The sequence below is a fragment of the Durio zibethinus genome, chromosome 22 (assembly GCF_047325235.1).
Source record: "Durio zibethinus cultivar Kanyao isolate XHJ-2024 chromosome 22, ASM4732523v1, whole genome shotgun sequence".
Lineage (NCBI taxonomy): Eukaryota > Viridiplantae > Streptophyta > Magnoliopsida > Malvales > Malvaceae > Durio > Durio zibethinus.
The window spans coordinates 5,228,332-5,253,579 of NC_143183.1; the positions used below are offsets into that span (position 1 = coordinate 5,228,332).

General features: G+C 32.0%; 1 pseudogene; it reads right to left on the minus strand.

The window, feature by feature from the left end:
- Positions 1-5,287: 5,287 nt before the first annotated feature.
- On the minus strand, positions 5,288-8,599 carry LOC149512504 (crocetin glucosyltransferase, chloroplastic pseudogene; annotated as a pseudogene).
- Between the last annotated feature and the right edge of the window lie 16,649 nt (positions 8,600-25,248).

Sequence of the window (25,248 nt, forward strand, 5' to 3'; positions counted from 1 at the left end):
TGTGCGAATTCAAATGCACTCTACGCTTCATTTTGATAGAAAGGACGAACGAGGATAAAAATGAAAATTTTGTTGATTTAATGATTAATTTATAAAATTAGAAAATTGTTATAAATTTTAACTATTAAAGTAACATTTGGTATGTTACAAGATTATTATAGTAATGTAATTATTAAAGTGATTTTATTATCAAAGTGATTTTAAAATTTATAATTTAAAATCATTTTGTTTGATTAATAATAATTAATTTTAGTTCTTAGGAATTAAAGATAATTGTGCATAATATTACTAAAAATCAAATATTATTTTTTATAAAAATACAAAAATAACCATTCATATTATAATAATTACATAAATTAATAATTTTAAAGTTGTTTACAGATAATAATTTATAAAATATTAGTAATATTTATTTATTTTATAAATGTAATTAAATTATTAAATTAATAAATATATTTATTGATAGATAATTGATTTTTATAATATAAATTATGTAAAAACATATTTGAATTAGAAAATGAAATCAATCTATTAAATTCATAAAAAAAAAATTATATGATATATAATTTTTAAAAAATAAAATATGCAAATTATTTTGAACTTTATTATAATAAATATTAGTTTGAAAATATAAAAATTTATAATATAAAATAATTATAATTTTAAAATACAAAAAATTTTAATTCACATATTAAATGAGTAAAATTAATTATTGTTAATTTTACATATTATTTAACCTCGATGATAAAAATTTCTCATCTTTTTATATGACAATTAAATCATCCTCTAAGGTAGTGTTTTGATTTCGGTGATCCAAAATTACTACCATGTAGGATTAACAAGTACTTACCAAATACAATGATCTAATCACCATGTGTTGGCACTATAGTTTTTGGAGTAATCACTTCATACCAAACATTATCTTAGAGTAATAAACTTTTTATATTTATTTCTTTTTATCATTCCTACCAAATAAAAACATAAAATGTATATGGACACATCTAAAAAATAGAAAAACGAAAGTCTTAAAAATTTTTATACTCCAAATTTTTTGTGACTACATCAAAAAATAAAAAATAAGAAAATTAAAAAAATTCCTAATTTTATCTAGAATACCTAAAAAATAGAAAATTTAAAAAATTAAACTATTCAAAATTTTCCTTTAAATGCTCTTAAAATTTATAAATTTATTGATATTTTTATATGTATTATAAGTAAATATTTTCAAAAAATTTCTTGATCTATCAATGTACAAAAATATCACAATTTAAAAACAAAAAAAATTACATATAGTAGAACTTAAAATCATACTCCAAAATGTTTATGGACTTAAAATGTTTATGGACGTATCTAAAAAATAAAAAACTAAGAAATTTTTTTAAAAAAATGTTATACTCCAAAAATTTTTTGACTAGCTCAAAAAATGAAAAATAAGAAAATTTTAAAAAGGTTTCCTAGACATTCCAAAATTTTAACTTGAATACCTAAAAAAATAGAAAATAAAAATATTTTTAAAAAATTTTTGAACTTATCAAAATTTTTGTTTAAATGCCTTTTTCTGTCAATAAAATTAATTAATTAATTAATTTATTTATTTATATTATAAATAAATATTTTTAATAAAATTTTTATTCTATCATTGTACAAAAATATCATAATTTAAAAATAAAAAAAGTTACAGATAATAAAATTTAAAATCATGCATGGAACCTCTTAACATTACTTTCAATCCTTCCAAATTCGCAAATTCAAAACTAAAAAAAAAAAAAAAAAGAAAACTGCTAAATGGGTAATATATATTATTCAATATCATATTTGAATTACAAAACAAAAAATAATGATCTCTAACATTTGATTCATTTATTAACTGTCATTGTGTGCACTCCGATACGGTAATAAAGCATAAATACAAGAGAAATACAAGCATAAACTCTTGGCTGGGCTTCCCCTTCCCTCAAATCTTAAATTGATCATTTGATCTCAACGGTCAAATATACCAATGATGAAGCTGCAAATAATGGAGGAAGCCAAAAGATAAGCCAGGCTTCCACGCCTCTTCCATTGGCTGCTTGCAATGTCACGTCAGAGGAAACTTATTTTCCATTAATTTTACATAAACAGTGAACACGACAGACAGACAAGTCACTCGTGAAAGTTTCAATGATCCCAAAAATAGGCTCACTTTCCACGAGCAAGATGATCGACGTGTCTTGTCTTTCTTGTAATAAAATGAAAGTGATAACTAAATGAAGTGTGTGTAAATGATCACTTGGCTGACCTTAATTCAAATTGGGGTCGGATTTAGACAAAAATATTAATAAATTTATGATTTATTTAGATTTGAAACAATAAAAAATATGAATTTTATTTACTGTTAGTTCTAACTTCCAACTCGTTTTTAAAAAGAGACAATATTCAATTAGCCTAAACTTTTAATTTTTTTAATAAACAAACAAATTTTATAATAAATATTAACTATTGTAAAATAAATATTAATCAACAAATAAAATTTAAAAAACACTTTTATTAATTTAATTTGATATTTGAATGAGATTAATTCATATAAGTATAAAATATAACGATCATGTTTGCCTATTCTTTAATTTTAGGTTATAGCAGGGCTTTGTCTGTTGTCTCGGAGTGACAAATTCTAGATTTTGCATCTCCGGCCATCCATTCTAGAAGATGATATGATATGAATACTTATATGACAATTCAAACTTTGAGATTCACATCTCTCCTTAAGACCATGACACTCAACCTGTATGTGTAAGTTAGGTTGCATAAGTGGTCTGTTGTGGATAGGTCTTGATTGTTACCTAAGTAAAACCTTTGGAATTAGTTAACAACGTTAACATATACCCATTTTGATTTTAAAGTTGGATTCTATTTAAGAATCTAGAAATTAATTGACTAAAAATATCCAAATTCTAAATCAGGAATTGAACTCTTAACTTCCAATATAAATCACAAATAAAATCACATATTAAAGGTTTAAGTCAACCTATATATACACCTACAACTTGAATATAACAGCAAATTGAAGTTTATTAATATGTTGATGAGATAGTTTTTATTTCCTTACGAAAATGTAATAATATTATGAAATAAGGAGATCCTATATTTCTTTTTTTTCATAAATGAAGTCAAATTTTAAGGCAAAAGGAAATATTATATGTGTTGAAATTAAATTTTAAATTTATTTAATGTCGTCTTTTATAATTAGTTGATTTAAACTTTAAATTTAATATTATTGTTTTAAGTGGCAAAATCAAACCCCTTGTTACAATTTTTAAAATATATTTCAAAAGATTAAAGGGACCCAACCAAATTGATTCTTACTTTTTAATGCAGTAAATTAAGGAAAATGCACCTTTCAATCATGTTAGAAAGTTGGTAATGGGGAGGAAGGGTCACCCTCAATGAGTCCGACTAATAAGACAAACTAAAGAAAGACACCTCAACCTAACATGGAATTGTCGACAATAACAAATAATGATTGAGATCGCACAAGAAAAATCGTCTTGGCCTACATTTATTTTCTTAAGCTAAGTGTGCAAGTAATTTTGAAGGACAAGTAGGAATGAATATTGAAACTTTGAATCAACTTGAGAAGCTAATTTAGCTTAATCTCTTAACATAAGATTACTCCCTTGATGATCAAAATGGAAATTTTAAGCAAATCAGTGTTTATTTGTTGATGAGATTATCATACTTTATTCCTATTAAAATATTATTATTATATATATATATTAAATATTAAGTTTTACATAATTTTCTATTCAAATTAAATCTTTATATTTATTAGCAATTGGTTATAGGTTTGATATTTAACACGATATTAAAGCACAAGTTACATTATTTTTAATTTTTAATTTTATTTGTTATCCTTTAAAGCTTATCACGTAATAATTTTTTATCTCCATCTACATGTAATGAAATTTATTAAAATAATGTTATTACACATCTATTAAATATTAAGTTTCCTTTGATCTTATATTTATGTTAAACTCTTTCATATATTATCAATTAATTTTAGATTGAATATTTAATAATTTCTTATGAAAATGTAACACTGATTAATAAAATATGCATAGTGTAATTGTAGAGAGATAATGACATACAACAACCTCTTGATTGTTTTTAGTAGCTTATTCACAGTTTCGAGTGGTAAGCAGCGACTGGTAGTTACAAGTACATTTCAAACTACAAGTTTCCTACAAGAAGAAAACTTTGATAAAATTTGTGATTTTTTTTAAAAATTATTTAATGAAAAATTTAATAAAAAATTCAATTCGATAGATTAATAGAATTCAATGTGAAAATTAATAATATGTAAAAAAATTATTAAAAAAATTATTTATAATTTAAATTTGATCGAAACTTATTTAACGGTAAAATTCTATTAATATTTTTACTAAAAATATTTATATAAATATATATATCAAAATTTATTAAAAATTTTTCAAATTTTACATACTTAATCTATGTAATGGAATATATCAATTTATTAGTTTTGATTTTCAATTTTAATTTTTATTTAATCATTTTTAGTAAGGAACTTCACAAATTTTACCTAAAGAACTTCATCTAAGTCTTTCTCAAATAAAAACCCATCAAATTAACAATTAATTAGCATTGAAGTTGAAAATTATTTTTGGGTTCAAAAAGTTTTTAATTCAATTTTAATGCTAAATTATAAAAAAAATAATTTTTCAATTTAAAATTTTAATTTGAAAACCCAAACAAATCGTAGAGATAATGACATACAACAACCTCTTGATTGTCTCTTGATTGTTTTTTAGTAGCTTGTTAACAGTTTCAAGTGGTAAAGCACTGATAGTTGCAAATACATCCCAAACTACAAATGGGAACCCATCAAATTAAATTAGTTTAGCATTGATGTTGAAATTGTTTTTCTTTTTTTTTTTTTTTTTTGTCTTTTCAAAAACTGTCTTTAATTCAATTTTAGTGTTAAATTATAAAAAAGAAGAAGAGATTTTTCGATTTAAAATTTTTATTTGAAAACCCAAACAAAAAAGTTAGTAAAAAAGTACTTTAACGTTTAACGCAATTTTGGCGAGTAAAATAACTATATTATTTTCGTAGCGCTCGAAACTGCGTTCCTTATGAAAATGTGGTACTAATTAATAAAGTATGCACAATGTGCATGCCATAGGCTTCTTATCTAGTGGCAATGAAGTCTTAAAGAAGGCATGAAGGCTTATTTCCAAACCAAACAATCTCTTCCCCATCTCCATATCCTGTAGACCATAAAAAAATGAAGTATGCATAGTGCAATTGTAGAGAGATAATGACATACACAACCTCTTATATATATTCTTAAGTAGTAGCTTATTCACAGTTTTCTAGTGGTAAACACAGACAGGGAGTTGCAAATACATTTCGTGCTACAAGAGCGAACCCACCAAATTAAATTGATTCGCCAAATTTCTTAAGCTAATATACTATGGAAAACAATCTGCTAATTTGATTAGTAGATTTTCCCAAGCTCACGTACGAAAGCCTTAAGGTTCTTGATTGAAGACCCATCTTCATTTGCAGCTTCCATCGCCAGACATTTCCATTTCTTGCCATTCTTTCTAATCTCTTCTCCTCTCTCTCCATTTTCCATCACCAATTCAATGCACCTTTTAATCTCATGCCCTTCAACAATGCCTTCCTCATTCCTATTCACCCTTACCCCAATCTTCCACAAGTCTTCCACAAGCCTTCCACAAGCTTTGAGTTAGTCCCTTGATCTGTCAACTGTGGGAGTGTCAACATTGGCACCCCGGAAACCAAGCTTTCAAATGTCGAATTCCATCCGCAATGAGTCACAAAACACCCCATTGATGGATGAGAAAGAACCTCAACTTGTGAACACCATGGCACTATCATCCCTTGCTTTCTCAATTCTTCAATACAACAAAGTCTCTTTTCTTTTTTCTCTCCTCCACTTTCTCTTATCACCCACAAGAAAGGGCGGCCATTGCTTAATGACCCGTTTGCAATTTCCTCCATTTGTTGTTTTCTCAACGTAGAAATGCTTCCAAACGATACATAAATAACCGAATTTTTCGGCTTTGTGTCCTGCCAGTCCATATGGTACTCGTTTGTGCCATTGAAAAGAACACCTCCAAAAGTAGTATCCGAGGGATCATTTCCATCCAAGAAACCAGATTGCATCAAGCGCACAATGCCAACCAAATTGAACTGATCAATGGCTTTTAAAGCCTCGGGTTCCAAAGTATCAATGGTATTGACAAGAACTTTTGGCTTCGGTTCTTCATCAAGGATCTCTAGATGTTGCTTCAATGATGGTAAGGCGCAATCATATTCATTTGAAGGGAGGAAAAACGACGGCATGTCACGGCTAGCAAGGGGTGGCAACCCCGGTAATTCAACAACAAACAAAGGTCATGAACATTTTTCCTGATGATGTCATCATAATCTTTGAAGTAACGGTAATAGATGACAAATACGCTTGCAGGTTGATTCCAAAATAACGTTGAGGGGATCTGAAATTCACAAGCAACCACTGCCACCCAAGGCATCATGATACCATACTCAATATGAGTGAACCGTGTGCCTTCATCAATGCTAGCAACAACGAATTCTCTCAAAGTTCCGGTACCCTTACGCCCGAATTCTAATATATAACGGTCAATATCGTCGCCGGCTTTCAGCCCGTCATTGTAACCATCGGAGTAGGCGGCGATGTATGTTAAACCTAAAGGAGCGGATGTTATTTTCATGCGGCGGATGGCGGAGATGGCAGTTGCAAAGGTGACACGAACGCATTGACGTATTAGGGGCTTGGCGAATTGGAGGGAAGGGTTTATATGACCTTGGCCAGGGAATGTTAGAAGGAGAACGCGAGGTTGAGCCATAACAGTGGCGCATGTGAGAAACTGAGATAAGGCCTGCAGCTCTTCTATCTGAATTTCTTAATTCAGACAACGTAGGAATGATCACTAGCAGCCCAATCCCTATGCAATTTGCAGACTACAAAATAAATAAGAAAAGAAAACATCAAAAAAATAAACTTAAGCTTGTGAGTAAGGAGGGTGTCATAACGTATAGATCCATAGACCTACCATTAGACATGATTTTTAGGAGTCGTCACTAATCTTTTTTGTTTAGGTATGATTGACCACTTGATCGAATTTATTCCATTTAAAGAGGAATCTCAAAATTAACTTAGATATCTTTAAATAATAGATTTTGATCCTCGAAACCATTTTTACGTTTGAGAGTACAATTATGTGCAAGGAAGGTTATAGTACCGCCACAATACTTATCCAAAAAATGGTACCAATTTGATTTCAAATTATCCAAATCTTAATTATGTTCATAATTTATCAAAATATTTAATATTGAAAATTAGTCCTCAAATTACTGTAGACACCCAATTGGGTCCGGGCCCAGATCAATCGAGCCTGGCCCAAATGGGTAAGGCCCATTTCAATCCTGTATTTTTTTTTCTTTTCTTTTCTTTTTCTTCTTTTGTATTTTATGTATTTTATTATTATTATTATTATGTATATCTTTGTGTATTTATTTTTATTTAGATTAGATTTATATGTATTGTATGTATATAGTTATATATTTATTATTATTATTATCTTTTTTTTTTGTAATATATTTTTTGGTTTATCTTATGTTATTTTTTTTTATTATCTGTTAATTTTATCTGATTTTTTTTTTCTGAATTATCTGATATTATTTTTTTATTTTTATACTATCATATCTTTTGATTATCTAGTATTTTTTTATTTATTTTGATTTTAATTCTGGATGGCTAAGATTCAAAGTTGAAGAATCCCACTCTGGAGGGGAATTCAATCAGAAGAGTCCAGTTGGATTCAAAGACTGAATTCCCGTCCAAGGAGGAATTGGGATTGATCAGGAACTCTTGATCAACCTCTATAAAAGGGACCCTCTGGAACAATGCTGAAGACACAGAAAACAGTAAGCAAAGCTACTGATTTGAGAGAAAAAGAGGCGTATAGAAAGCTAGGAAAAGTTTAGGAGTGTTCTGGGAGTGAGAAAAAATTTTTAGAGATTTTTGGCGAAAAATTTTTCTGGAAATTTCTGGGAAATTTCCAGATTCCGGCGAAAATTCCGACGAAATTTAAATTTTTCGGCAACAATTCCGGCGAACATTGAAGTTTCCGGCGACCAGTCCAGTTTCCGACGAAGAATCCCAGAAACCGGCCAACTTCCGGCGAAATTTCCAGATTCCGACGAAAATTTCCAGAATCCGGTACCGGTGTTCTTCAGTTTCTAGAGAGAAGGGAGAGAAAAAGGAAGAAGAGAGAGAGAGAGGGGGAGGAGCGTTCTGCCGAAAAACAGAGGAAGGTGCCTTTTATACCCTCCCAAAACGACGTCGTTTTGGGCTTTAAGTTAACCAGGGGATCCGCGCGTTTTGCCGAACCCGACCCGACCCGGGCGTCGACCCGCTTTTTGACCCGCGCGTGCCAGCCCCCTCCGAGCCGAGCCGAGCCGAGCCGAGCCAAGCCGCCAAGCCGCTCCCCCGAGCTGTTTTCTCTTCCTTGAGCCGAGCCGAGCCGAGCCGAGCCGCGATCCGAGCCACTCCAGGTTTTTTTTTTTTTTTTTTCTCTTTAAATTTTTTTTATTTCTTTGTTTATTTTATTTTTTATTTATTAGATTAGGTTTATGTAATATTCTTTTTATTTATTTTTTATTTTCTTTAAATAAAAATAAAAAATTCCAAAAAAAAATATTTTTAGGGAAAAGTTGAAAGTATCAATTTTTCTTAAAAGAAAAATAAATTTCCAAAAAAAATATTTTTAGGGAAAAGTTGAAAGTATCAATTTTCCTTAAAAATAAATTTCCAAAAAATATTTTTGGGGAATAGTTGAAAGTATCAATTTTCCTCAGAAATAAATTTCAAAAAAAAAATATTTTTAGGGAAAAGTTGAAAGTATCAATTTTCCTTGAAAATCAAAATTTCAAAAAAAATATTTTTTGGGGAAAAGTTGAAAGTATCAATTTTCCTTGAAAATCGAAATTTCCAAAAAAATATTTTTGGGGAAAAGTTGAAAGTATCAATTTTCCCTACAAAAAAAAAATCATTCTTTCCTTCCTTTCTATCGTAATTTTGATTTTGTTTTTTTCTTTTAAATAATCCGACGACGGAGCCTCTGTAAGTGAAACAGTAGTTTTTCTTGCATACTCCTAAGGTGAGGGAATTTTTTCAATTTTCTGCTAAAAGTATTAGAGTCAATTGAGAAAAATTTTCAATAATTAATTACTTGGTGAAATTTTAAGGCTTTTGGATAACACAAATTTAAGCTGGTACCATCTTTTGATGGGCGTTGTGAGGGTGCTATAACCTTCCTCACATGTAACCGAACTCCCGAACCTTGTTCTAGTTAGCAGACCTGAACCTATTCTTTTAGGGACCCTTAAACTTAGGTGTTCCCTGAAAGGACAGATTCCATAGGTGGCCAATCACACCTAAATAAAAAAGATTGGTGGCGACTCCCTGAAAGTCAATGTCTAGTGATAGATCCCCGGATCTAGACGTTACGACAGCTTGGCGACTCCACTGGGGACTTTGAGAGTCAGGCCAGCAAATAATTTGTGTTATCCAAAAGCCTAATAAGATTGAACCCTTTTGTATATATGTATTATTACTCATTCATGTTTATTTACTTTATTAATTATGTCATTCATGTGCTTGTGCATAACATGAGCTCTACACCCGAGCTCCGTCCCTCTAGGAGGGAGTAAAGTACCTATTGCTTTCGTGAGGTCTAATGCCTCCGCAGTGGCTAGCGAAATACTCCCACTCAAATTGAACCTTTTCCGCTTGTAGCCTGAAATGGGTGAGGATTAGGGTGCCTTACTAGTCTGTGATGGACGGGGATGTAAGGAGCAATTTGAGAACCTTTAGACTTTGACCTTAAAACCGCATGTAGTGAACCTTAAGAGTGCCTACACCTAAGATAGAGTCTTTTCTACCCAATGATAGATATACCCTGAAATTAGGACACAAAAGGAGTGTTTGTCTAATCAATTTGATTGTTTAACTTTGTGTATTATTTTTATCATATGTGACATTATGCATCAACATCACTTACGTTTCATCCACGGAACTAACTATGTTATTTGTCTGATTGTATGCATCTGTATTCTTTTCATGATCATGTTTCAACACAATCATTTGCATTCATTTCATACTAAATTTCATTCAAAAAATGTACATTTCATTTGTGTATCAAAGCATCATACATAAAGCATAACATTTCTAATCATGAGTATGGTACTCAAGGCTCCAGGATAGCTCCATCTAGCGAAAATCCTGCCCATCGATTTAACACAAGATCCAGAGCAAGGCAAATGGAGCAGGAAAATTCTTAGAGATTTGAAAGGATAGAAAAAGCACAGGAGAAGATTGAAAGTGAGCTAAGCAAGATTCTGGAAGCTCTTAATAACATGAATAAAGGAAAGGGAGTTGAAAGAAGTACAAGCCAGCAAGAAGTGGCTGACCCTTTGTACCCTCCAGGTTTCGGCCCACCTCAAGCCCAGTCTGCCCAAGAGGTCCCACCACAACATTTTGCATATCCAACATATCCTGGAATGCCATCAGCTTTTAACCCAGGGTAGTATAATAGCTATATAAATCCTGTATTCACTGAAAAAGCAGTAGAACCAATTCCTGATCTAGATGATTTAAAAGAGAAGGAGAAGAAAAAGATAAGAGTAGAGGCTGAGGAAAGTTCCAAGATTAGCATGTTAGAGCAGAGGCTACGGGCTGTAAAAGGATTTAGCTTTTATGGGTCAGTAGATGCTGCTGGGCTCTGCCTAGTCCCTGATGTGGTTATTCCCTATAAGTTCACAGTACCAAATTTTGAAAAATATGATGGTACCAAGTGCCCCAAAACCCACATCACCATGTATTGCAGAAAGATGGCAGCTCATGCACATGATGAAAAACTCTTGATGCATGTCTTCCAGGATAGCCTTACTGGTTCTGCTGCCAGGTGGTATGTTCAGTTGGATAGGACCCACATTCAGTCTTGGAGCGATATGGCTCATGACTTCATCAGTCAATATCGACACATCATCGATTTGGCCCCTGATCGTTTATCTTTACAAAATCTAGAGAAAAAATCAAATGAGTCTTTTAAAGAGTATGCTCAGAGGTGGAGGGATATTGCTTCTCAAGTACAACCTCCTTTGACTGAGAAAGAAACTACAGTGTTATTTGTCAGTACTTTGAAGCCTCCCTATTATGAAAAGATGATAGGGAATGCAACTAAGAATTTTGTCGACATGGTGATCTCTGGAGAAATTATTGAAAGTGCCATAAAAAATGGCAAGTTGAAAGGAGGAGAAACCAAGAAGGCATCAGAAAAGAAAGAAACTGAAGCTCAAGCTGTGAGCTTTGATAGACAACAATTCGGGGGTTATCAACCCTATCCATCCCAAGGTTACTCTCCATACTATCCTGCTGTGAATAATGCCTCATCCTACCGATACCAGCTAGCTCCACAACCATCTTATTCATCCACTTACCGCCTCAACATTCAAGCTCCTACAAGAACCCAAGTTCGCCCTATTAACCCAGCAAGTGGTTCACGAGAACAACGAACTACTCGAGAAAAACCTGTATTTGATCCAATCCCTATGACTTATACAGAGTTATATCGAGAACTTTATAATAGTCACTTGATTGCCCCCAGCCATGTGGAGCCGCTTAAACCACCCTACCCAAAGTGGTATGATCCTACAGCCCACTGCGACTATCACTATAGAATTACTGGCCATTCTACTGAAAATTGCACTGCTTTAAAGTATAAGGTGCAACGGTTGATCAATGATGGAATGGTAAGTTTTGATCAAGGAAAAGCAACAGCACCTAATGTTAGTGTACTGAGCGAAAGTCAAGAACAGAAAGGATCCAGAGATTCACAATGAATTGAGGGACAAGATGTCAATGGAGATAAGGCTGGTTGAAGGTTTCTTCTGTCATTTTGGGATTTCTTTTCAAACAATGTTAGATTTTTTTTTGCAATATGACTTCACTGGTTATCATTTTAATAAAGGCAAGTCAATGTATTTCATTACATTTTTCTCTTTCACTTGACCATTACTTCATGCTTTGTTACCTTTCATAACTTTATACTCCCTTTCTTAGATTTCAGATGATGAATATTTAGACAATGATAACAATAATTCTGGGATTTAATTTTGAGAACTCATCTACGTTAATGTGAGGAGATGATTTGAGCAAAAAGTAAGCTGTTACTGAAGGTGAAATAGATATGTCTTGAAGGTGTGCAATCTTTTATACAAGTTCATGAGCTTTGTTCAATAGATGATGTTCAAGAAAGGTATTCACAATTGAGATGAAAAATGGCCATCTTTCTTTTACCATTTGAAAAACCATTTATTGTTACCCCTTTGAGCTTATCATTTTTTTGAAGAACCCCAACCAAGGATCATCCTCTACACTGGAGGATAAATTTTGAAAAAAAAAAAAAGAAAAAAAAACACCATAAAAGGTCTCAAAAATGGAAAGAGAAAGAAAAGCAAAAGAAAAATAAATGCCACACATGACTTGGGGCAAAGTAATGAGAATCTTTTGTGTGAGGAAAGAAAAAGTAGTGAAACGATGTGGGGGCAAAATGCCAAGTTGTATCAAATGATCCTTTGGTTTTGAACCTTTTTAATACATGTTTTGAGCCTATTATATCCTTTTTTTTATGACCCTTCACCTTGGCCTACATTACAACCTTGAAAAGTCCATTTGGATCAAATGTGAATACTCAACTTGAATGATCATAGGTTGAGCAAAGACATGCTCATGATGAAGCAATGGAATCATGCTACATGAAAGATATCAACAATGGATGAAAAATGAGAAAAGAAAAAAAAAGAGAAAAAATGAGAAAATGAAAAAATAAAAAAAGAGATTCAAATTGAAAACCTGAAAGGGTGATTTTGGTACCAAAAAAAAAAGATCCAGGTCAAATGGCTCACATGAATGAAAGATCAAAGATATCTGAAGATCCCTCAAAGACTGGGGCAAAGTTCGCCAAGCTCAAGATGACTTCAACAGTAAATGGAATGAGTTTTTGAAAAAGAATCCTAGATTAATGTTGAAAATTATCTGAATATTCATCATTTGGACATACCATCCATCCCAAAGACATGTATCCAATTCATTTCCTTTCCCATTTGCTTTGTAACAAAACAGATCTTCATTGATTATCTTTACCATAATTCACCTTGTGTTCTCTTATCATTACACCCTTAGAGTGAATTGAGAAAATGCTTGATTGCATTGTATTTGTCAAGAATTGAAATGATAATGAATGAATGAATATGTGCTTGAAAGAGTCTTGCATTCATTTGAAAAGAAATCTAAGATGATGATTCGAAAAGATATATGATGTGATCAAATGAAGAATATAATGGGGCAATGATACAATCAAGTGATGAGTACAAGGATGAATTGGTCGATATGACTTGTAAGTTGTGATTGAATGATGAGGACAAAATCTGTTTTGGAAAGGTTAATGCTGAGACACCTATGAGTAATGACCCAGTGATGGTGGATGAAACTTGTTTTGAAATTTGCTAGTGCTGAGAAATTCATTGAATGATGGTCAAGGGATTATCGATTGATGAAGCTTATTCCAAAGTATTGAGAAACTAAACAAAGAAGAATGTGAGTGAAAAAGACAATTGAGAGCTACACTGGTTCAACCTTAGAAGAGCAGTGTAATTGGATCCCTGAAGAATCAAAAGGCTGGATGCTTAAGAAAAGAGCTTGAGAAATTTGAGTACCATACATTGAATAGGAATTATTTGGCCAACATTTGCATAACATGCATTGAGATTCATATGCATTTGCATAGCATACACTACTTTCAGGAAAGTATAGTGTACAAATTCAAGAAGCAGGGGTGTTCCAACATCTCACATGGAAAAGACAGATATGAAAAGACTTTGCAAGTTTGAGAAGAAACTTGTCAGGTAAGTTCCTAATCCTTGAAATAGGACGTCTCTTGGTATCAGGGTTGATTTATAAGACCTTTGGGCATAATCTCCTGAAATCCCTTCACACACAACTTTCAACTCCTTCGGACATGATTGTCTAGGAGTATTTACTTTTCCAAAGTCGTGGTACCTCTGTTTAGAGGAGCAATTTACTTTTCAAAGTTCGTTGCCTCTGTTTAGAGGAGCAATTTACTTTTTCAAAGTCGTGGTACCTCTGTTTAGAGGAGCAATTCACTTTCCAAGTTCGTTACCTCTGTTTAGAGGAGCAATTTACTTTCCAAGTTTGTTGCCTCTGTTTAGAGGAGCAATTTACTTTCCAAAGTTCGTTGCCTCTGTTTAGAGGAGCAATTTATTTTCCAAAGTCGTGGTACCTCTGTTTAGAGGAGCAATTTACTTTTCAAAGTTCGTTGCCTCTGTTTAGAGGAGCAATTTACTTTTCAAAGTCGTGGTGCCTCTGTTTAGAGGAGCAATTTACTTTTCCAAAGTCGTGGTACCTCTGTTTAGAGGAGCAATTTACTTTCCAAAGTCGTGGTGCCTCTGTTTAGAGGAGCAATTTACTTTCCAAAGTCGTGGTACCTCTGTTTAGAGGAGCAATTTACTTTTCAAAGTTCGTTGCCTCTGTTTAGAGGAGCAATTTACTTTCCAAAGTCGTGGTGCCTCTGTTTAGAGAAGCAATTTACTTTTCCAAAGTCGTGGTACCTCTGTTTAGAGGAGCAATTTACTTTCAAGTTCGTTGCCTCTATTTAGAGGAGCAATTTATTTTTCCAAAGTCGTGGTATCTCTGTTTAGAGGAGCAATTTACTTTTCAAAGTTCTTTGCCTCTGTTTAGAGGAGCAATTTACTTTTTCAAGTTCGTTGCCTCTGTTTAGAGGAGCAATTTACTTTTCAAAGTCGTGGTACCTCTGTTTAGAGGAGCAATTTACTTTCCAAAAGTCGTGGTGCCTCTGTTTAGAGGAGCAATTTACTTTTCAAAGTCGTGGTACCTCTGTTTAGAGGAGCAATTTACTTTCCAAAAGTCGTGGTGCCTCTGTTTAGAGGAGCTTTGGTAAAAAAAAAAAAAAAAAACAAAAAAAACAAAAAACAAAAAACAAAAATTTTTTAAAAAAAAAAATCAAAAAATAAAAATGTTGAGTTGAGTCTTGATTGGGTGTCTACGTCTTTGCGCAATTTCTGTTTCACAGAAAATGTGCAAAGAGGGACAGCTGTAGACATCCAATTGGGTCAGGGCCCAGATCAATTGGGCTTGGCCCAAATGGGTAAGGCCCATTTCAATCTTGTATTTTTTTTTCTTTTCTTTTCTTTTTCTTCTTTTGTATTTTATGTATTTTATTATTATTATTATTATGTATATCTTTGTGTGTTTATTTTTATTTAGATTAGATTTATATGTATTGTATGTATATAGTTATATATTTATTATTATTATTATCTTTTTTTTTGTAATATATTTTTGGGTTTATCTTATGTTATTTTTTTTTATTATCTGTTAATTTTATCTGATTTTTTTTTCCGAATTATCTGATATTATTTTTTTATTTTTATACTATCATATCTTTTGATTATCTAGTATTTTTTTATTTATTTTGATTTTAATTCTGGATGGCTAAGATTCAAAGTTGAAGAATCTCACTCTGGAGGGGAATTCAATCAGAAGAGTCCAGTTGGATTCAAAGACTGAATTCCCGTCCAAGGAGGAATTGGGATTGATCAGGAACTCCTGATCAACCCCTATAAAAGGGACCCTCTGGAACAATGCTGAAGACACAGAAAATAGTAAGCAAAGCTACTGATTTGAGAGAAAAAGAGGCGTATAGAAAGCTAGGAAAAGTTTATGAGTGTTCTGGGAGTGAGAAAAAATTTTTAGAGATTTTTGGCGAAAAATTTTTCTGGAAATTTCTGGGAAATTTCCAGATTCCGGCGAAAATTCCGACGAAATTTAAATTTTTCGGCAACAATTCCGGCGAACATTGAAGTTTCCGGCGACCAGTCCAGTTTCCGACGAAGAATCCCAGAAACCGGCCAACTTCCGGCGAAATTTCCAGATTCCGACGAAAATTTCCAGAATCCGGTACCGGTGTTCTTCAGTTTCTAGAGAGAAGGGAGAGAAAAAGGAAGAAGAGAGAGAGAGAGGGGGAGGAGCGTTCTGCCGAAAAACAGAGGAAGGTGCCTTTTATACCCTCCCAAAACGACGTCGTTTTGGGCTTTAAGTTAACCAGGGGATCCGCGCGTTTTGCCGAACCCGACCCGACCCGGGCGTCGACCCGCTTTCTGACCCGCGCGTGCCAGCCCCCTCCGAGCCGAGCCGAGCCGAGCCAAGCCGCCAAGCCGCTCCCCCGAGCCGTTTTCTCTTCCTTGAGCCGAGCCGGGCCGCGATCCGAGCCGCTCCAGGTTTTTTTTTTTTTTTTTTCTCTTTGAATTTTTTTTATTTCTTTGTTTATTTTATTTTTTATTTATTAGATTAGGTTTATGTAATATTCTTTTTATTTATTTTTTATTTTCTTTAAATAAAAATAAAAAATTCCAAAAAAAAATATTTTTAGGGAAAAGTTGAAAGTATCAATTTTCCCTAGAAATAAATTTCCAAAAAAAATATTTTTAGGGAAAAGTTGAAAGTATCAATTTTCCTTAAAAGAAAAATAAATTTCCAAAAAAAATATTTTTAGGAAAAAGTTGAAAGTATCAATTTTCCTTAAAAATAAATTTTCAAAAAATATTTTTGGGGAAGAGTTGAAAGTATCAATTTTCCTCAGAAATAAATTTCAAAAAAAAAATATTTTTAGGGAAAAGTTGAAAGTATCAATTTTCCTTGAAAATCAAAATTTCAAAAAAAATATTTTTTGGGGAAAAGTTGAAAGTATCAATTTTCCTTGAAAATCGAAATTTCCAAAAAAATATTTTTGGGGAAAAGTTGAAAGTATCAATTTTCCCTACAAAAAAAAAAATCATTCTTTCCTTCCTTTCTATCGTAATTTTGATTTTGTTTTTTTCTTTTAAATAATCCGACGACGGAGCCTCTGTAAGTGAAACAGTAGTTTTTCTTGCATACTCCTGAGGTGAGGGAATTTTCTCAATTTTCTGCTAAAAGTATTAGAGTCAATTGAGAAAAATTTTCAATAATTAATTACTTGGTGAAATTTTAAGGCTTTTGGATAACACAAATTTAAGCTGGTACCATCTTTTGATGGGCGTTGTGAGGGTGCTATAACCTTCCTCACACGTAACCGAACTCCCGAACCTTGTTCTGGTTAGCAGACCTGAACCTATTCTTTTAGGGACCCTTAAACTTAGGTCCCACTCTAAAGATGTTTCATCGTCGGATTTATTAATGTATTTTATTTAATAAAATAATTAATAAAGTCCTTCAATAGTTTGGTAAGATTTACTTTGATGTAGATATCCCAATAGTTTGATGATATTTTATTTTAAAATATTTATAAAATTTATTTTTTAGAAAATTCATTAAATCTTCTAATAATTTGATAAGATTTAACTTAAGACGCAATCCTCCAATAGTTTGATAAGATAAAATACAAAACTTTTATTAAAACAAAAATTATTTTTCTTTTTGAAATCAATTTATGAAATTCTCCACTAGTTTAGTAGATTTCATAAAATTTAAAGTCATGAAGGATCCTCCAATAGTTCGGTAGTATTCACAAATTTATTTGAAAAGAAAAAAAAATTTTAATTTATTTTTGGCTTTTTTTTAAATAAAATAAATAAAAGGAATTTTACAAAGTAAAAAAAAAAATAAATTGCTAAAAAAATCAATAACATAAAATAAAAATGAAAATAAAATAAAGTAAAAAACTTACAAGAACTAAAATCAAATCAAATCAAAAAATAAAAATAAAATGAAAAAAAAACCTGTGATTGGGTCGGGTTTATCCATAAGTGACGCGTGGATCCTACTCGGGTTCACGTGGATCTTGGGCATTCAAAAACGGCATCATGTTGGGATGCTATAAAAGAGCCAAGGTTTATTTTTTGCCCTGATCTTTTCTCTCTCTAACCAAGATTTCCTTTACCTTATCTTTAAAAAACTTAAGAACAACCCACCAGAAACTGGGTAAATCTGCTCGTCAGAATCTCGTCAAAAAATTCAAAATTCGTTGAAAAATTCAACATAAAATTCAAACCTTCAAACCCTAAACTCGGATTTTTCCAAAAATTTCCAAAAATCTCCAGATTTTGCTAGAAATTTGAACTCCAATCCCAGGACTTCGAATCCAAATCCCAACACTTCAAACCTAAACCAAAAACTTTGAACTAAACCCAGAATCTGTAAATCCAGAACCTATAAACCTATAAATTAAACCAATAAATTTTTCCCAAAATTTTAACATAGTCTTTCCTCTAAAAAATTAACCGTGTCTTATCCTGCACTATTGTCTCCAATTTATAATTAGTCTTCAGTAGAAATTTTAGGGTTCAAATAGAACTAATCGAAGCTTGAATCCTAGGATTGGATTCTACCCGAACAGAATCAATCCAGTCTTAATTCCTGGAGTTTGATCCTATTCAATGTGATTTTAGGCCTAGGTCTTGCAAAATTGTCTAAGTTGAATCCTAGTTTTATGCAGATTTGAAATTCCCTTATTTGGTAGATTCAATTTTCTTATTCAATCACCGATTAAGAAAAAAAGGAAAGAAAATAATAATAATAATAATAGTAATAATAAGAAAAATATATATAATAGTAATAGTAAAAATAATAATAATAGTAACAATAAGCATTAATTGATCCCGGATACAAATGGGTGTTTACAGCTACCCCTCTTTACACATCCTTGTTAGATAGGGATGATGCAAAGATCTAGATATCCATTTTATTCTGATCTAAAAATATGAGTCAAATCAATAAACGAAAATGATCATGACTGAACCAAGAGTCAAAGAAGTGATTTAGACCGAATCGAGATCAAACGACTGAAATTGAACTGCAAGTTAGAAAAATGATCTAGACCATGCTGATATCGAATGACCAGGATTGAATCGCAAAACAAGAAAATTGACCTAGATTGAGTCAAAGTCGAACAACCGAGATTGAACTGTAAGTCTAGAAAATGATCTAGGTCGAATCGAGATCGAACAATCGAGATTGAACCATATGTCTAAAAAGTGATATAGATTGAGCTAAGATCGAAAGGTCAGGATTAAATAGCAAGTCTGAAAAATCGACCTAGATCGAGTTGAGGTCAAACAATGGGGATTGAACCACAAGTCTAGAAAATGATCTGGATCGAGCTGAGATCAAACAATCAGGATTGAACCATAAGTAAAGAAAATTGTCCTGGATCAAGTTAAGGTCGAAGACGGTGACCGTGATCGAACTATGGTTAGAAAGATGATTTGGACAAAACCAAGATCAAAATAAGTGATCAGGATCAAATCACAAGTCAAAGAGATGATCTGGATAAAGTTGAGATCAAAATAAGTTATCGGGATTAAACCATAAGTCAAATAGATAAACTGGCCTAAGCTGGGATCAATCATTATCCTAATTTCAAAATATGAGATGTGAATTATGTACTTTTTTTATTCATGGCAAAGCATAAAAAGGAAAGGCAAATATTGAGAGTGGAACATAAATAGGATGAAATGAATATCATTTATTTACAGAAAGAGTAAATTATAGATGGTGGCAAAGGAATAAAATAAAAGTGTATAAAGATGGCTATTTGGGATAGCAATGCCGCATGACAAACAAATAATTATAACAATAAATCTTGGATTTTTTCAAAAACTTAACCATATAATGCCCCAACACTTCAAAGCTATTCAAAATTCACTGACTTTGATGTGCCTCTCAAGTGATGCCATATCCTTCTTATCCAAGTTGTCTTTGTAAATTTTCAACTCAGATAACCCCTATTTAGTTCAAACTACCCTTTCAAGTTTTCAACTTGAATTTTTTTTTTTTTTTTAAGCAAAGTATTTCTTCACGGTATCAAAATTTATGGGATTAGAAAGATCATCTCCATCCATCTCTAACAGAATTAAGGCTCCTCTTAAAAAGGCTCTTTTCACAGTATACAATTATTCCCAATTTGAAGTTCATTTCCTTCTATCATCATGTTGACTTGGGAGAATTTTTTTCAACATTAACTCTTTTTCTCAAAATTAACAAGGTCAGACCTTTTTATCATGAGCTCTCATCATTTTTTTTTTTGTATAATTGGTCATGATAGAATGCTGCCAATCTCTTTTCCTCAATAAAGTTTAATTGTTCATAGTGCTTTTAGATCCATTAAGCTTTTTCTAGCCTTACTTTTCTCAAGAGCCTTAGAGATAGGATTCTACTTTCACTAGTAATATGGCTTTCATCCCATTAACCAGGAAAAATAGAGTTACTTCGGTGGAGGTATGTATGGATGTTTGATAGGCATACAAGTAAAAGGTAATTTCTCATGCCAATCCTTATATGTCTTAGTCATTTTTCCAAAATCTTTTTGACATTCTTATTAGCAGCCTCTACTGCCCTATTCATCTTTGGGTGATATAGAGCCGAATTATGATACTTAATTTTGAACTGAGCATATATTTCTTACATTATCTTGCTATTTAATTTCTTTGCATTATCTGAAATGATCCTTTTTGATAGCCTGTATTCGCAGACTGTTTCTCTCTCAATGAATTACAAACTACTAATCAAGTTACAGTTGTGACGGATGTTGCTTCAACCTATTTAGTGAAGTAATCAATCATCACAAAAATGAATTTATTCTTACTTAATGCCTTCAGAGTGATAGGACCAATGACGTATATTCCTCACATAGAAAATGGTCAAGGTAGTGCCATAACATGCAAAGTAGTGAGCGAAGCATGAATCTTATTGGCATAAATCTAGCATTTGTGACACTTTCGAGTATAATCAATGCAATCATTCTCCATCGTTAAGCAATAATATCTGACTTTCATAATTTATCTTACCATCATATGTTTATTTGCATGTGCTCTACATATGCCATCATAGACCTCCCTAATGATCTCCTTAGCCTCAGAGGCACCTACACAGCATAATATCAATTGATCTTTACTTTTTTTATACAAAATCTCCCCATCTAAGAAAAATCTTATAGCCAATCTCTTCAAAACTCTTTTATCATTCTCTGTTGCTTAAATCAAATACTACTAATCCATTAGATATTTAATAATGTCATAATCCTAGAGATTTTCATCTTCTTCCTTCTCCAAGTTGGCATAACGTAACAACATATCCCTAACATCTAACTTGATGGGCTAAATTTTAGCAGTATTACTAATTCGCACCATTACAGTTGAGGTAGCCAAAGCATCTACAATTTAATTTTCTTCACGAGGTAAATGTTCAAACTGAATTGTCTCTAATTGCTTGCATAGCTCTAAGATGTATTTATGGTATAAGATAAGTTTGAAGTCCCTTGTCTTCCTTTTACCTTTTAATTGATAGATAACCAAGGCTAAATCCTAAACACTTTTAACATTTCAATTTTTCTATCCAATGCAGCATGCAAACCCATAACACAAGCCTCATATTCAGCTATATTATTAGTGCAGTTAAAGTTCAACCTTATCGTAATAGGGTAGTAGTGTCTTTTTGGATAAAATTGCTTCATTCCTAAGCCCTATGACGTTAGTAGCCCCATCAAAATACATTCTCCATGAATTGTCATCATTATTATCTTCTTCTAATCATGAGATGGCTATTAAATCTTCATCCGAAAAATCAAGTTTCATTGGTTCATAATCTTTAGTGGCTCGGTCTACAAGAAATTCGATGATGGGACTTTTTTTAATCATTTTTTGGTTGACATACACTATGTCATACTCTGAAAGAATCACTTATCATCTTACGATTCTTTCTGACAATGATGGATTATTTAAAATATACTTGATTGGGTCCAGTTTAGCTATAAGCCAAGTTGTATGGTAAAACATATACTGCCTGAATCTTTTAGCTATCTAAGCCAAAGCACAATACATCTTTTCTAGTGATAAATGCTTAGACTCTTACTTCATAAACTTCTTACTCAAGTAGTAAATAACTCTTTCCTTTTTGCCAAATTCATCATATTGCCCTAACACACATCTTATTGACTTTTCATGCACTACAATATACAAAATCAATGGTCTTCTCGAAACAGATGGTGCTAATATTAGAGGATTTGATAGGTATTGCTTAAACTTATCAAAAGCTTCTTAACATTTTTCATTCCATTCACTAGGATTGCTCTTTAAGAGGAATTTAAAGATGGGATCGCATTTAAAAGTAAATTGACAAATGAATCAAGAGTTGTAGTTTAATCTGCCTAAAAAACTTATACCTCATTCAATGTACTTGATGGGGATAAATTTTAAATTTTTTGTTTGAGTCAACTTCTATTCCTTTTTCACTGACTACAAAACCCAATAGTTTCCCTAACTTAGCTCTAAACATACATTTGGACGGGTTTAACTTAAGCTGAAATCTCTTTAACCTCTCAAACAATTTCCTGAGGTTAGCTACATGGTCCTTTCTTTTTTGAGATTTTATGATCATGTCATCCACATATACCTCAATCTCTTTGTGTATCATATCGTAGAAGAGTATCACCATAGCCCTTTGATAGGTTGCCCTAGCATTTTTCAATCCAAAGGCATAACCTTATAACAAAAAGCTCTCAATATAATTACAAATGTAGTATTTTTCATATTATCTTGAGCCATCTTTATTTGATTATAGTCGAAGAATTTATCCATAAAAGAGCAAACGATATGTCAGGTTGTATTATCTATCAATGTATCAATATGAGGTAAGAGAAAGTTATCTTTTGAGCTAACTCTATTCAGATCATGATAGTCCATACATATTTATACTTTTTCATCTTTTTTGAGGACATAAACTATATTTGCCACCCACTCGGGGTATTTTGCCATTTACAAGAAGCCTGCATCAAATTAGTTTTTTCCTCATCTTTAATCTTCAACAACATTTTAGATTTCATTTTTTTTCAACTTTTATTAGACCGGCTTACATTCTGGCTTCAAGGGTAGCCTATGTTTCACTATCTCAGTGTTGAGCCCAGGTATATCTTGGTAAGATCAAATGAACACATCCATAAATTCTCGAAGTAGATCTTTTAATCATTCTCTATCAATAACTAGGAGTGAGGTATCGACATTGACCTTTTTTTTATTCTCAACATCACCTAAATTGATTATCTCAGTAACTTCTTGATGAGACTCAATAGATCTATTTTTCTGCTCAATTAACTTCATTAAATCTAGAGGTAAAATCTATTCTTTAGAGTCTTTTTCAATGTTGAGTTCATCAATATTAATTGAATTTTTAAAATTAAATCCCTAATCATTGTTATGATTATATTCATATTCATTTAGAGACTTAAAATTGAGTAAAATAGGAAATATTGGCAAATATTTTAATGAGAAAATGGATTGAATAGAATAAATGGATAAAATGCATGCTTCTATCTTTTATTAAGATAATGTATAATAAAATGCCCATACATAAGAGATCATCCTAATGCTTTTGGGCTTAAGTAATTAGAAATTGTAATTACATTAAAAGAAAATAAAAAATATTAGGCATCTGAATGACATTCCAATTCTTCAACTCATAATTTGATGGGCATGGGTAAACCAACACTTTTTTCTTTTGGCTACCTTACCTACTATATGAATGAAGAATTCAACGAAAGCTTCTTCCTACCTTGGTTCTTCTCCAATGTTCTCCTCAACTTTTGGGTACATATATCCTTTATGAATAAATATTTCATACAAATAAGGGACAACTCTCGGCTTATTTCTTACCCTCCTTCTGTTGTCACGTGTTTCTTCCATTTTATAAACTAGACCCAGTCTTCCATTATTGTCTTCATTCATTGGTGGTTCTTTTATACCCTATAGACTTTTACCCAAATTGACTATAATATTCCAACCTTTATTAATCATCTGACTGATCATAATTTTACTGAACTTAGGTTGGTGCACCTTAATCCTTCTCTTACTGCATTGATTGGTTCAAAAAATTGATAAGAGCATTCCAATGACTCTTTTATAACTTCTACATATAGGGTATTTATAGGTTGAGTTACTAGTAAATCTTATTTCTCGGCCACAATCATCAATTAACCTTTTACATTAAATTTGATCTTTTGATGTAATGAGGAAGGAACAACACCTACCATGTGAATCCATGATCTTTCTAATAAACAGCTATAAGATGGAAAAATTCATATAACCTAGAACTTTATATTGAAAGTACATGGTCCAATTTGCATGAGTAACTCAATGTCTTTTAACATTTTTTACTGGGTCTCATCAAATACTCAAACCACCACATGACTACTTTGGATGTAGGACATATCAAAGGGTAATCTAGTCAAAGTAGACATGGGCATGACATTAATAGTTGAACATTATCAATAAAAACTTTGGTTATTATGTGGCTTTCTCATTTAATAGTGATATACAAAGCCTTAGTACTTTCTCTTCCCTTGGGTGATATCTCATCACTACTAAAAGATATGTAATGTGGTACCACCAAGTTTTTTGCCAATAGTTCACATACTTCATAGACACTTTATGTGCCAATAAGCCTGATTCAACCCTTTAATAACATATTGTGATGTGGTTATAAATTAAGTAGTAGTGACAACAAAGAGATTCTAATCGGCATCTTGTTCAGTTGCTCTACCATAAAATATTCACTATGTTTCACCAAGTTTGAAAACTTGCAAGTTTTTTTTTTTTTTTACACAAGTTTTAGGATGTATTTCTCTAGAATCAATTCTAGCTCAGTCTGTTTCTCCATCACCTTCATCTACTCTTTTTTTATTTTTTCTAAGGTCTCTAAGTATAACATCTTTCACTTTTGATCATGCCACCTACAGTGGTTATGTTGACAGTCTCAGATTTTGACATAACTTCTTCTTGCCCTTAGACTATTATCTCACAACCATACTTCTATAATATAGCTTTCTCATCTTTGTAAAGGAATGGACTTGAGACTTTGAAGATCACTAGTTTAAGGATAAATTTATCTCTAGCTAACTTTGACTTTTTCTCACAATGAATGGTGATTGGTTTTGACATCTATTTGTTCATCATGGCTATTTTAGTATTTTTTGAGGCTTTTGTCTCATCATACAACTTTATCTGATAAAAATCTATTAGTTTTTACACCTCATCATGAAATTTCTTGCATGTCTTAATAGAGTGCCCAGA